Genomic DNA, 12,104 nt, shown 5'->3' on the forward strand with positions numbered 1-12,104 from the left:
AGGAAGGTAAGAGTGCCATTGCCTGGTGCGTCCTGTCCTTGTGCGACAGGCATCAGAGCAGGAGCGATCAAACCATGATTGCAGGGGGGAGGCTCAAGGACAAGGGGGAGATGTAAGACTGTTTAAGCCATTCTAGCCTCCGCCCTACGTTCAGCACAGCATGAAGGCATCCCAGCGACCAAAGCAGCACCTGTCTCAGGGCAGGTCAGTACTGAGGCCACGCAGGGATGATCGCTGAGCTCTCCCAGTGTGCCAGAGGGGGACAGAGGGTAGGCGCCTCCAGTTAGAATCGATAGAAACGAGAGTATGGTCGGACGACCGTAAGGAGGAAGAAGTAGTGTGAGTGTAGTGGGAGGGTCCTGAGGCGAGGAAAGAGGTCGAGTGTGTTGGGAGAGTGGTCGTGACGGTCAGGAACTCACGTTGGGTGTTTGATTATTTGTTTCAGACACACACACACACACACACACACACACACACACACACACACACACACACACACACAGTTCTTCGAAAGAAGCAGCGATAAAGCAACCAGAAACATTACATTACAATAAAAAATATCACCAAAAAAGAGGTATTCTTATAGCATGAGAACGGTGGATAATGGAGAAACAGTCACAAATGTGGAAGTATACGAGAGTTTAAAAACTAGTTTGACAACAGAGAAATAACGAGAGACGGGAGCTCACGAGTGCAGAACTTGCTCCCCGTACGATAAAAATAAGTAATTACACACACACACACACACACACACACACACACACACACACACACACACACACACCGAGCCTCCTCCCCTTCATATTTACCTTCACTATTTACCTTAATTTTACCATTTAAACCGACTTGGCTTACCCTGAGGCATGCTTTAACCCGTGCAATGTCGGCTACTGTAATAATGACAATAATAATGATAATAATAATAATAATAATAATAATAATAATAATAATAATAATAATAACAATAATAATAATAATAACAATAATAATAATAATAACAATAATAATAATAATAACAATAATAATAATAATAATAATTATATATATATATATATATATATATATATATATATATATATATATATATATATATATATATATATATATATATATATATATATATTATCCCTGGGGATAGGGGAGTAAGAATACTTCCCACGTATTCCCTGCGTGTCGTAGAAGGCCACTAAAAGGGGAGGGAGCGGGGGGCTGGAAATCCTTCCCTCTCGTTTTTTTTTAATTTTCCAAAAGAGGGAACAGAGTGGGGCCAGGTGAGGATATTCCAAAAAAGGCCCAGTCCTCTGTTCTTAACGCTACCTCGCTAACGCGGGAAATGGCGAATAGTTTAAAATAAAGAAAAGATATATATATATATATATATATATATATATATATATATATATATATATATATATATATATATATATATATATACACACACACACACATATGTTGAGTATTCCTGGTAAATTATATGGGAGGGTATTGATTGAGAGGGTGAAGGCATGTACAGAGCATCAGATTGGGGAAGAGCAGTGTGGTTTCAGAAGTGGTAGAGGATGTGTGGATCAGGTGTTTGCTTTGAAGAATGTATGTGAGAAATACTTAGAAAAGCAAATGGATTTGTATGTAGCACTTATGGATCTGGAGAAGGCATATGATAGAGTTGACAGAGATGCTCTGTGGAAGGTATTAAGAATATATGGTGTGGGAGGCAAGTTGTTAGAAGCAGTGAAAAGTTTTTATCGAGGATGTAAGGCATGTGTACGTGTAGGAAGAGAGGAAAGTGATTGGTTCTCAGTGAATGTAGGTTTGCGGCAAGGGTGTGTGATGTCTCCATGGTTGTTTAATTTGTTTATGGATGGGGTTGTTAGGGAGGTGAATGCAAGAGTTTTGGAAAGAGGAGCAAGTATGAAGTCTGTTGGGGATGAGAGAGCTTGGGAAGTGAGTCAGTTGTTGTTCGCTGATGATACAGCGCTGGTGGCTGATTCATGTGAGAAACTGCAGAAGCTGGTGACTGAGTTTGGTAAAGTGTGTGAAAGAAGAAAGTTAAGAGTAAATGTGAATAAGAGCAAGGTTATTAGGTACAGTAGGGTTGAGGGTCAAGTCAATTGGGAGGTAAGTTTGAATGGAGAAAAACTGGAGGAAGTAAAGTGTTTTAGATATCTGGGAGTGGATCTGGCAGCGGATGGAAACATGGAAGCGGAAGTGGATCATAGGGTGGGGGAGGGGGCGAAAATTCTGGGAGCCTTGAAGAATGTGTGGGAGTCGAGAACATCATCTCGGAAAGCAAAAATGAGTATGTTTGAGGGAATAGTGGTTCCAACAATGTTGTATGGTTGCGAGGCGTGGGCTATGGATAGAGTTGTGCGCAGGAGGATGGATGTGCTGGAAATGAGATGTTTGAGGACAATGTGTGGTGTGAGGTGGTTTGATCGAGTAAGTAACGTAAGGGTAAGAGAGATGTGTGGAAATAAAAAGAGCGTGGTTGAGAGAGCAGAAGAGGGTGTTTTGAAATGGTTTGGGCACATGGAGAGAATGAGTGAGGAAAGATTGACCAAGAGGATATATGTGTCGGAGGTGGAGGGAACGAGGAGAAGTGGGAGACCAAATTGGAGGTGGAAAGATGGAGTGAAAAAGATTTTGTGTGATCGGGGCCTGAACATGCAGGAGGGTGAAAGGAGGGCAAGGAATAGAGTGAATTGGATCGATGTGGTATACTGGGGTTGACGTGCTGTCAGTGGGTTGAATCAGGGCATGTGAAGTGTCTGGGGTAAACCATGGAAAGCTGTGTAGGTATGTATATTTGCGCGTGTGGACGTATGTATATACATGTGTATGGGGGTGGGTTGGGCCATTTCTTTCGTCTGTTTCCTTGCGCTACCTCGCAAACGCGGGAGACAGCGGCAAAAAAAAAAAAAAAAAATATATATATATATATATATATATATATATATATATATACACATATATGTGTGTGTGTGTGTGTGTGTGTGTGTGTGTAATGATTCTTTGGATATTGATATACATCAAGTGTTTATCTACCCATTCATCACACAGGTACAATCCAGTGCAGCTGGCTTTATACAACCATAAGCCGATCAAAATAATAACACTATAGTTATGTATTCGCTGGCGACCACTAGCGTACACCCCCGTCGCACCATAACCGTCCATGTCTGCCTGGCCAACACTCACCCACCAGAAGTATAGGGCGATAAGCCACCCTCACTCGGCCACATCTGCATCTATAGGAATCAGCCAGCAGGACGTACTTACGTACGAGACCCGTGAAAGAAGGGAGGGGCTGCTTTGCCTCTACTCCCCGGGGGAATGAGACTCAGTCTGGGGAATACAGGAAGTCAAAACGTTCGAATATTTAGCCTCCTCCCCGAGCACGTGATGTGGGTGAGGAGTACGGGCGTTGTCCTCCCGTCCTGGTGCTGTGGTGTGGGGTTTACTCGTGCCATGAGGAGGCAGGTAGCTGATTCAAACGACGGGATGTTACAGTGTACAGCTTCACCGTGGGATGAGTGTGTGAGGAGCGGTGGCCTCCGTGTGTGTCTGTGTGCTAGTATGTTTGCCCCTCTGATTACAATTTGTGTGTGCTACGGGGAGAGAGTTTTACACTCGTGTTGCCCCCCGTCACTATATTTGTCATACATGTATCATGTCTTTACTCTTGTGTATGTACACACACACATACACACACACACACACACACACACACACACACACACACACACACACACAGCTGGAAATGATGGAAAGAAAAAGTTTCATCTGTTCCTCAAGGGAAGCAAACAATGGGAGTCAAGGAAAGCATAAGGAGGTGCGAGTTCTTAAAAACTGGTCGAGAAAGGAAAGAAGCAGACATTGCATCAGCTAATCTCGAGATATCAACATCCACACAGTATCTGTGGCGCGTGGGGGCCTGTCAGGTGCTGATATGATTGATTTGTACCGGTATCACTAGCCAGTTTATCGTGCACCCCACGCTCATCCCGTGAGCGGTAGCGCAAAAGGAGAACAGAGGTCACACAGGGTCTTAGACCCCAGCGGGTGCTGTGTCCATACTGCCCCTCGGGTGCTGCCTGTCACAGGATGTAGGTAAGTAGCCAGTACTCGAGGGGAGAAGTTGATATATGATCTGCAAATAATAAAATGGAGCAAGAAAGGTTACAATACAGAGGAGGAAAGGGAGGCAAAACTGAAAAGTGAGAAAAGGAGAGTTGATAAAGCGAACTGCTCATGAACGAACTGTGTCAAGAGGGAAGGTGGAAGAAAAACCTTCCAGACAGGGAAGGATTAACCCTCTGTACAACTTGGGAAGCTGCTCTCAGGGGATACACATTCGAGACCTTAACAGATTCCCAGAGGTTCTGGAGGAGGACTTAACTCTGTGTGTGTGTGTGTGTGTGTGTGTGTGTGTGTGTGTGTGTGTGTGTGTGTGTGTGTGTGTTAAATGTGTCATATATCCAATCAAAATATTAAGTTAAACAAACGCACAACGATGAAACATAGTTTAAAATTTCTAACTTTACGTTCGAAACTATTAATACACAATCAAGCGACTTCGTCCTCAATTTATATCAGAGAAAGAACATAATTTCCTTTTTTCCTTCTTTAGTTGGAGGCTTCGGTCACGGACCAAAGCCCACATCAAGGCCGGACCTTCACTGAAATGTTGAAAGGTTAATGAAAGGGACAAAGAAGGAACAAGGGAAAGTATTTATGAATCTTGGAGGTGGAAAATTTGATAACATAAACTGTGAAAAATCCTTCCATTGAAATAAAAGAAATAAAAAGAATACATTTTTTCCTCGATCACTGACAAGTTTCTGACAGATCAAAGACACGTACAAGTCTCTGCCGCTACTACCAGCCCAGCCATGTACATAACAACGTTACAAATCAACACTTTTTTTTCTTTTTCTTCATTTTCATTTTTTTTTTCTTTTCAAACCCCCCCCCCCCAGCTGGGTCCGACCGCAGCTCAATTCTTACACGTTTCCCGACATCCGCCTTTACTCAACGCCCACTCTGGAAATCACACACGTCGATACTTTCCCCCTACAATAATATTGTCCGGAAAAGAAAAAGAAATAAGTGAACTTAAAAAAACGAGTACATAGGCCGTCTGGAGCCAGGTGAGTCCTCACTTGGGAGTTCGTATATTTCCTGCGAGGTCACCACTGAGGCAGGCGGTGCGGGGGGACGAGCGGAGCAGCAGCAGCTTCGAGGTTGGACGTTTAAGCGACGAAGGAAGGAAGGAAGGGGCCATCACCAACTCGTACAACTCTACCCTACACTCCGGCATATTTGATATATGTCGTGTGGAACTCGGTCGCGTTACCGTCTCACTTATTCACCAGTTGTGCTGGTGGCATTTCTTGACCCCCCCCCCCCCCCCCCTCCACCAAACCATCACCCAAAGACCGCTGTTGGGCCTGGTTCAGCCTCGCTCCCGGGGGAAGGGGGGGAGGGGATGACGACGACCTTTAAGGATCGTCAAAGGAGACATAAACTGTTGATGGTATCTGGGAGGTATACACTCTCTCTCTCTCTCTCTCTCTCTCTCTCTCTCTCTCTCTCTCTCTCTCTCTCTCTCTCTCTCTCTCTCTCTCTCGGTGATCATTCAACCTTTGAATCTCATCTTTAACAAATCCTCTCTCGCTCTGGAGCATTTCAGGGAGTTCCCCGGACCCTGTCTCATCTGTTTTAAACTGGTTGTATTAATTACCCATCCTCTCATTAGCAATGCCCTCTTGTATCTCTCGCCCGGCTACCAATACCTGGCACACATAAAATACTTAACAATAATTAATAAAAAAAAGATATCAAAAAAAGCCAAGGATCATTAATATTGTGGGACTAATTTCACATTGTGCCAGGAGTCTTTGACATTATTTTTGGTATGGGTATTATATCATTACCATTATATTCATTTCTGTTAAAAATATTACCATCATGTGTTTTATTATTATCATTATTATTATTATTATTATTATTATTATTATTATTATTATTATCATTATTATTATCATTATCATTATCAATGTTATCATCATCATTATTATCATTATTATTATTATTATTATTATCATTATTATTATTATTATTATTATTATCATTATTATTATTATTATAACATAATTATTACTATCATTATTATCATCACCATTATTACCATTACCATTATTATCATCATCATTATCATCATCATTCTTATTATCATTATCATTCTTATTATCATTACAATTATTAATATTATCATTATTATCCTTATCATTATAATTATCATTATCATTATTATCATAATCATTATAATCATCATTATTGTCATTATCAATACATCTTTTACAATCATTATCATTACCGTCATCAACATTATCATTCTGGTTATCTCAATGAGTATTGGGTAAGCCTAAATTTCGTACGTCTTCCCTAGACCAACAGAATGTACCTCAGACACACGCATCCCGGCCCACCAGAGGACACCACTCGAAAATAGAACATCTAATTACATAATTATGATAATGATTAATTAACATCTACACTTCACACCGAAGCAGGAGCTTGCCCTGGTTCCACGAATACTAAAGCTGAGCCCCACATCAACACCGACACAAACAAGGAGTTGAAATAAAAATAAATGGCCATAATTGCAACGTGGGGCCTCAAAACTGGATAACAAATAAACGGAGTCTCAGACCAGCCTCGCGGCGAGCGACCGTGGCGCTGACTAATTGACCCCGTGACCTTGACCTTTGACCCTTGGGTCTGTGAAACACGGTATATCACGGTCAAACGCCGCACCATGTTCGACTCCCCGGAGACCAAGCATTATTTAACGCGACAAAGAGACAGCCAGAGAGAATGACAAGAGCAAACGCCTTACGGAAGGGGAGGAAACGTGGATCAGGATGGAATATATGAAATAGAGAACGGAGGTGAAAAAAATGGAAAGTAAGGGGAGACAGAGAGAGAGATACATAAGGAAGAGGGAAAGCCATTTCAGATGAACGGAAAAAAAGAGAGGAAAGTAAGTGAGGAAAGGTAGAACTGAATTACATTAGAAGTAGAGGAATACGAAGAGAAAATGGAGAATTAAAAGGCAAAAAAAAAGGATAACAATGATGAACAAGAACAAGGAGAGAAAACAAAAGAGGAAGAGAGGGGAAATTAAAGCACCAATGCAACATGGACAAGAATAACAACAGACTAGTAAGGAGAAAGAAAAGGAAAAATTGGAAAGGTCAGCAATGGCAGGTGTACACACTGTGTCTCCCTCTAGACAGACCTTTAAATGCCCTTAAGCCAAGTCTCAACTGGAGCAGTTACTGTACAAACTATGTCTCCCTCCAGATAGACCTTTAAATGCACTTAAGGCAAGATGAGGGACCTCCGTGTCAAGTCTTATCACAACCCAGGACGAGTCAAGACGCAGGGTGAAGTAAGACACAGGGTGAGGTGCGATACACGTTATAGGGAGACACGACCCAGGGTGAGGAAAGACTCGAAGTTACGGAAGACCTATGGTGAGGGAAGATAAAGGATGAGGCAAGAGAAAGGGTGAGGCAAGGCCTAAGGTTAGCGGAGGCTCGTAGTTATATAAGACCCAGTGTGAAGGCAGACAAAGGATGAGGCAAGAGAAAGGGTGAGGCAAGGCAAGACCTAGGCCGAGGGAACACAAAGAATAATGCAAGACAAAGGGGAGAAGCCAGGCATAGGGTGAGGTAAGAGACGGGGTAAGGCAATACACAATGTGAGGTAAGAAAAATAATGAAGGTGAGTAATAAGGTAAAGCAGAACACAGCGTGACTCAAGGCCAAGAGTGAGGCAAGACTCAGAGTGAGGCAAGACTCAGGACGAGGCAAGACTCAGGACGAGGCAAGATATAAGGCGAGACAACATAAATGGGTAACAAGAAACAAGGGTTTCTCCTTCCAAATTCTACAAATATTGTGTGGCACTCTAAGAAAAATAGCTTTGAGCTAAGTTTCACAAACAACGGTTCGAATGATATGGACGTGGCAAAAAAAAGGTAATCTTTGACAATCTTTAGAGTCTAAAGGAGGCCAAAAGCGGTCGAGACATATAGGCATCACATGAGATATGTGGAAAGACATGTTTAAGCCACTTTTCATATAGCAATCCCACCCCCACCCACCCCTAAAAAAGGGGGGGTTCTTGGTGAACTTTGACCTCGACAGACTTACGTAAAATGGTCAAATCACAAATTTATTTATGCACGGTGTGCGGGATCTAAAAAGACACCTTTATCAAAAATTTCACGAACACTACGTGAAATATGGCCACCTAGTGGACTACAAAGAAAATCTAATGGCTTAACTCTGAACTCTAAAATAATAGTTGAAGTGGCTCATATCACAAACGTATCCTTTGCATAGTACGGGGCTTTACGGAGGGGTATCTGTAAGCAGTGTTTCGTCTCAACTGACTGACACTGCAAGGAACAGCAGAGTGTAAATACATTCAGCGGCTGATTGCTCTTCGACCTCAATAAAATCCCTTAAAAGAAATAACGATAGAGCCATGTGGTCGTAGAGCACCAAGGTACGTGTGTCATGCCAATCGATCCTAAATGAAGGGATGGCACACAACGATGACTGGAGGAAGAAGAAGAAACTAGCATTAATATTATGCTTCCCACTTAGAAACATAACAACATAAAAGTGAAAGAAGAGGGAAAGAGAACAAAAAAGATATTCCTTACTACATTACCTCACAATGTAATAGGAATAATATAAATCAAGGGAGGAACACCTGTCTAACAGAACAGGTGTAAAGTTTAAGGGACACTGATCACGTCCAATTGGCAGCAGCAAGCTTAGCTCAGATATGCAATTGCATAATCATCCTGTCTTTGCTGTCTAATACAACATTCAGGAGACCTAAATGAGACAAACTGCAACTCTGACATTTGCTTCGCCTGGCTCATTGTAATCTGTACGTAAAGTGGAGGGGAACGTTAGTGTTAAGGGGCGTGAGATGCAGTGAGTTGCAGTAGAATGTGTCTGAACACGGTGATCACGATGAGGTGGATATGAGGAGAGTGAATGTCCTGGGATGTGGCGGATGGGAAAGAGGGCTTTCCAAAAACAGTGACGTTAGGGCTGTGGATCGCATGGTGAGGAGACGTTTCTGATGCGTGTAGACCAAGGACTATAAATGAATAGAGAAGTCCCGTTTCAGATTCACATTTGGAGTGGTGTGGAGTGTCAAGGACGAGAACGTTACAAGACGCGGTAGAGAAATCAAAGAGAAAAACGGGTTGGATCACCAGAATCGGAAAGGAAGTTGAAACTCCATTTCACTATACCTCGAGAGAGAGAGAGAGAGAGAGAGAGAGAGAGAGAGAGAGAGAGAGAGAGAGAGAGAGAGAGAGAGAGAGAGAGAGAAATCTATTTTTACAAGTCTCGCATACGAACAAAAAATAAATCTGAGGAGAGACAGACAGACAGATAGACAGACCGACAGATTCTCGTGTAAACAGACAACTTACGAAGGGCGAGCGAGAGACAAATTCCTGAGGTTCGCCTCAAAACTTATCGGTTTGATTGGAGAGGACAGCCGACGACAGCATCATGTTTGTGGCGAGTGTAACAGCTGGCGATAGGGATGAAGAAGATCCATTACTGACACAGGCTCTGAGGGAAGTGCAGTCGTCAGCATGAGGAAGGGGGGAAAAAAGGAGGAAATGATGGTAACGCCTGCAGATATGTCTGTCAGAAGAGGAGTGATGAAGAGGCAGCGGAAGAGCGGGAGGGGAAGAAGGAGTGAATATTGGTCACGGTGGCGGAGGGACACGTGGCCTTCGGGTTCTTTGGGGCCCTGGGCAAAAGTTATCCGGGATTCCTTTGAGAATTAATTCTGACGACTTGTAAAAGAGTAGACCATCCCCGATTTCATATTCAATCTGTCCCGTCCATGGACGATACTGATGACACATGTGATGCTAATACTGGGGGCGCCTACAGTGGGAGAAGGTGCTGGACGGTCGCCCGGCTGCCTCAGATGAAGGGAGATGGACTGATTGACTGAAACCTCCGGACTGAGGGAAAGATGAAGTGAATAATGAAGTCCTTCACATCTCATCGTTACAGGAGATAGACTGAATGATACAAATAACGAGACGGGTGGGGGGTGGGGGGGGGGGAAGGGTAGAGTGGATGTTATGATACATTTCGTTCGTGAAGTAGATGAAGTGCATGACAGACACATCTGTTTGGAAGAGCGAAATTATTACAATAATGGACTTCCATGTGTATCCTGTAGTGATCTGGAAAATGAGCGAATAGCGGTCATTTAGTCCAGGGTAGGAAAAAATTAGACATTTTTCCCAGGAGAGATGGATAACATATGCTAGGAAAAAAAAAATGACTAATTTACAACTGTGAACAAAATGGAACTCCATTTCCATAATTACGTTTACAGCTTACTGTTAATTATATTGACACGATGACGTAACTAACAAGGTGAAAGGTGCGTCGATGATGGTTCTGAGTGTTAAGTTCTGGATAACAGATCACATCCTGATTACTGTGATCAAGAAGTGCAAGACGTTACTCGTTGTGTGCCACATATAATCGCGTATCAACACGAAGTAAATACAAGTAGCAAAGCTGTTATATAAATGAGATGAGAATAATAACAACGCAACGCCAGTCTATGAGCCAGTAATCGTAGGATCGAAGCTGGTTTGGATGCGATTCCTTGCCTGTCTAAAACACTTTCTCGATCGGCCTCAAAACCGTGGTCGCCCGGGACGCTGCCGGCCCTCTTACTCCCACACATTAAAAGAACACGGGCGCCGCCCAAAGTTACGCCGGAAACTATGATATACGAACACCCTCATGACAAACTATGGAGCCCAAGAGGTAGGCCTAGCCTGCGGTCCGACCCATAAATGTCTCATAAACTTACCCCGCTTTTTATGGTCATCCCTCGTTTCTTAGAACTTTTCCCCCCCTTGCTTAAATGCAACGCCTAAGAAGGCACGTACGGAAGCCCCAGCATGGAAGTTGGGTTTCCGAACACGTAAGATTCTCCCGAGGAAATATACACATATCAGGGTTCTTAAAGGTAACTGGGAGGAAGGTTAAGGAGGGTAGGTGTCCTGGAAGGCTTAAGCTCGACCGAGGGCCTTCTCTCACCAAAATGAACCTCAGGGGGAATAATATATCTGCTTCCGTCGACGACCTGATCGAAATCCCTGGCATCCGGGATGATATACTGTCTGTATGATCATTTATCAAACTATCCAGCCCGATGTTTCATGACTCTTAGACAGTCCTCTCTCTCTCTCTCTCTCTCTCTCTCTCTCTCTCTCTCTCTCTCTCTCTCTCTCTCTCTTTCTCTCTCTCTCTATCTATCTATCTATCTATCTATACATCTTTATCTTTATCTCTATCTTTATCTATCTACATATCTATCTATCCATCTGTCTGTCTATCTGTCTATCTATCTATCTATCTCGCTATCTATCTCTCCCTTACATATTCTTCCTCATGCACCAGCAGCTGTGTTGGCCAAGAAACGACCGTACGCACGGGAACCCTCCTCATCCCACGAGATCCGGCTTGTACTAACCTTGTCTCGTTCCATATACATGAGGACGAGGAAGATGAACATTTCAGTACAGATTTTTAGATGCTGGTTATCATAGGTCGTTAGGACATCAAGCTCCCGAGCTGTACACTGGATGAGTGGGGAAACGAACGTAAAGTCTCAGTGCGTTGTCCAAGGCTCGGTTTGCGTTTAAATAATTCTTTCATGCAAAAAGAAAAAAAAAAAAAAAAAAAAAAAAAAAAAAAAAAAAAAAAAAAAAAAAAAAAAAAAAAAAAAAAAAAAAAAAAAAAAAAAAAAAAAAAAAAAAAAAAAAAAAAAAAAAAAAAAAAAAAAAAAAAAAAAAAAAAAAAAAAAAAAAAAAAAAAAAAAAAATGACTAATTTACAACTGTGAACAAAATGGAACTCCATCTCCATAATTACGTTTACAGCTTACTGTTAATTATATTGACACGATGACGTAACTAACAAGGTGAAAGGTGCGTCGATGATGGTTCTGAGTGTTAAGTTC

Source organism: Panulirus ornatus, chromosome 13 (genome assembly GCF_036320965.1).
Source record: "Panulirus ornatus isolate Po-2019 chromosome 13, ASM3632096v1, whole genome shotgun sequence".
Classification (NCBI taxonomy): Eukaryota; Metazoa; Arthropoda; class Malacostraca; order Decapoda; family Palinuridae; genus Panulirus; species Panulirus ornatus.